Below are 3,708 nucleotides of genomic sequence, written 5' to 3'. Positions count from 1 at the left end.
AGAATGGAGGAGATGAGGATTGAAGGGAGGAGACCAAGAGGACGACCGCGACGACGATGGACAGACTCAGTGGCCAACGAAGTGGTGAAGAGAGGACACCGATGGCGGCAGGTGGAGGACGAGCGATGGTGGAGGACCGAACAAGATGGAGAGGCATTGTAAACACCCAGACCGGCACTAGCTGGAACGGGACCCGGATATGTATGTATGTATGTATGTAATAATCTATATGTGTGTGTGGTGTGTGGTGTGTGTGTGTGTGTGTGTGTGTGTGTGGTGTGTGGTGTGTGTGTGTGTGTGTGTGTGTGTGTGTGTTGTGTGTGTGTGTGTGTGTGTGTTGTGTGTGTGTGTGTGTTGTGTGTGTGTGTGTGTGTGTGTGTGTGGTGTGTGTGTGTGTGTGTTGTGTGTGTGTGTGTTGTGTGTGTGTGTGTGTGTGTGTGTGTGTGTGTGGGTGTGTGTGTGTGTGTGTGTGTGGTGTGTGGTGTGTGGGTGTGTGTGTGTGTGTGTGTGTGAGTGTGTTTGTATGAGTGTATGTGCGTCTGTGTACACGATATCTCATCTCCCAATTAACGGAATGACTTGAAATTTGGAACTTAAGGTCCTTACGATATAAGTATCCGACACGAAAAATTTCGATCTGATGCAATTCAAAATGAAGGCTAAAATGGCGAAAATGTTGTCAAAAACAGGGTTTTTTGCGATTTTCTCGAAAACGGCTTCAACGATTTTGATCAAATTCATACCTTAAATAGTAATTGATAAGCTCTATCAACTGCCATATGTCCTATATCTGTGAAAATTCCAGGAGCTCCGTCCCATCTATGCAAAGTTTGATTTTAGATTCCCAATTATCAGGCTTCAGATACAATATTTAAACAAAAAAATCCAAATGGAAAAGATTGAGCATGAAAATCTCTACATTCAGTGTTCAGTAAAATTTTCACCTAAAATTTAAAATAAGCTCGAAATTGGAGAAAATATTATTATTCCAATTGCAAACTGTTGGCAATTGTTGATTCTATTAAATCATTCACTATGAAGAGATAACAGATCTCGTGTGTCTCCAGTGTTATAGTCCTGTCACCAGCTGGCTTAGATTTTTGTATAGAAGACTTGAGATGCGCGGCAGTCAGGTGATGAATTTTCATAACGGCAAAGAAAGTTGTGTGAGTGCGCCACACCAGATTTTTACTCTAATATCGGCGTATGAAGGAGGCTCCTTTTTCCTTTTATATTATCCTTTAAATGCAAAATTTCCAAAAAAACCTTGTATATACGTCGGCGCACAATTTAAAAAGGAACATAGGCTACCTGTCAACTTTCATGAAAATCTTCTACCGCGTATCGCCGTGAATGCGCAACATATAAACATTTAAACATTCAAACATTTATGCCCCGTTTCACTAACCTTGGTCAAGGCATTTGAACATGGTTAAAGTCCCTCAACTGGTCAAATCAGAAATAATTCGTTACACCAACACCAGTTAAGTTTAACCTCGGTCAAACCAATGGTTAATTTTGACTGCCGCCGAAGGGGCGATCAAATTATTTGAACACGGTCAAAAGACTGGCTCGATCAATTTCCTTGCTTGTTTGTACGTTATTTTTTGACGTAGTGAAAAATTTCAAAGTTTTGTGTGATTGAATTTAGTTGGTGTTATTTATTAGTTCCGTTTAATCAGTTAATAGTTAGTAATCAGTTAATAGTTAGTAATCAATTAATAGTTAGTAATCAGTTAATAGTTTTTCATCAGTTTAATATTTTTAAATCAGTTCATAGTTTTTAATCAGTATTATTATTATAGTATAGAAAATGGAGAAAGATTTTGAGGAAGAAATAATGTATATAGAATTTCTTGAAAATATTCCTCGTGACCGTGTGATGCTCAAGAAAAATAACGACATATACTCCATGGACGAAGACAAATTTAAAATAAGGTACAGGTTTTCGAAAGTGTTAGTGATAAAAATATTAGAGGAAATCGAAGGACGCTTAGAATTCACAACAAATCGGAATAAACCTCTAACACCGATTCAACAGCTGCTATTGGCACTCCGATTCTATGCCACATGATCATTTCAAATTGTGTCTGGGGACTTGGTTGGAGTGTCAAAATCGACAGTTTGCAGAACAATCCGCAAAGTGTCTGAAGCAATTGCTTCTTTAGCAGCAAAAAATTTAGTATCAAGTTTCCAAATGAGGCTGAAAGAAGACAGGTGATGATGGAGTTTCACCAAATAGCAGAATTTCCGCGTGTAGTTGGGGCATTAGACTGCACGCATATTCCGATCCTTTCTCCTGAAGGAGAAAATGCAGAAATTTTCAGAAACAGGAAGGGTTATTTCTCAATCAATGTTCAAACTGTTTGTAACAGTAAACTGGTGATCAGAAACATTGTTGCACGTTGGCCAGGCTCAGTTGCATGACAGCTACATATTTGATAATAGTGAAGTGCGAATGAATTTTGAAACTAATAGGATCAGAGATTGCCACCTACTGGGTGACAACGGGTATCTTCTATCTTCGTACCTGCTTACTCCTTTTCTGAATCCCAATAATGTTGGTGAGGGAAATTATAACAAAGCGCATGTAAGGACAAGGAATACTGTGGAGAGACAGTATGGAGTCTGGAAAAGACGTTTTCCAACTCTCAAATTTGGCCTCCGGACTAAATTGCAATCCACATTGGCTATCATTGTTTCAACTGCAGTTCTCCACAATATTGCAGTCGTGACTAGAGATGAAGAGCCCCCTGAAGACGTCGAGCTGCTGCACTATTTCCGCATTAGAAGGGACGATCAGCCAATTGATCCTCCTCAAAATGAAGTTCCAGGAACACCAGCTGTTCATCGTCGAAGAATTGTTGGAGCACACTTTACTTATTTGAGTTTATTCAGAAAATAGGTGATTATTAATTGAGTTCATTCAGCTAATATCAGCTTCAGAAAGGGCCATTCCAAAGTCTGGAGATCCCTGGTAAACAAATAAACTGGTGAACTCTAATTTACAACTACAACTAGTGTTCATTGAATTGAACAATATTAAATATTCAACATTATTCATTTGTGAGTTCACAACTAATTGCATTGTTAAGTAATGTGTTTCCAAGAACGAAAACCATTGTTTTACTTTGAAACTATAGTATGAAGGGAAAGAAGTACACAACATTCAATAACATAGCTTTTATATTACTGGAAATTTTCATCATTCTTACAAGTAGCTATTTTAGTTTTATAGTATTCTATTTGCAATTTTGCTGCTTCTGCCTGCAATTTTGCTGCTTCAACCTGAGATTTGAATGCTTCTGCCTGCAGCTGAAGATTTAACAAATCTTGAGCATGAAGATTCAAATCATGAGCATTTTTCCTTTGCTTGTTCGATTTGTGAACAAATCAAATCTTTTCTTGTCTGGGAAAGCACGCACAAGTTGTCTCTGACTTCAGCGGCTTCTGATCGCTTATTCTTGATGAGAGGCCGATTTCTACTTGTCCACTTTCTTGTTCATTTCATCTTCAGTTGATCAGTTGGGTTGGTGATCTTCAACAAAAATAAAAACATGATTGTATTGCCCTCACAGCTTTATAATGTTGTTTTTCACGATTTACTGGAAATTAAGGGAACAAATAGCGCCCAATTGAACTTAGCTGATGAAGATTATGCTAATGCAAAAGGCATCACTGGTACACATTAACTTGAAGCAAACGACG

The 3,708-nt window shown here is 38.3% G+C and overlaps 1 pseudogene; it reads left to right on the top strand.

Annotated features, from left to right (window-relative positions):
• The first annotated feature begins 1,813 nt into the window (after positions 1-1,813).
• Positions 1,814-2,905, top strand: LOC120352624 (annotated as a pseudogene).
• Positions 2,906-3,708: the final 803 nt, after the last annotated feature.

Source organism: Nilaparvata lugens, chromosome 1 (genome assembly GCF_014356525.2).
Source record: "Nilaparvata lugens isolate BPH chromosome 1, ASM1435652v1, whole genome shotgun sequence".
Taxonomy (NCBI): domain Eukaryota; kingdom Metazoa; phylum Arthropoda; class Insecta; order Hemiptera; family Delphacidae; genus Nilaparvata; species Nilaparvata lugens.
Note: the sequence above shows the minus strand (reverse complement) of the source record. Positions and strands in the feature narration are given on the sequence as shown.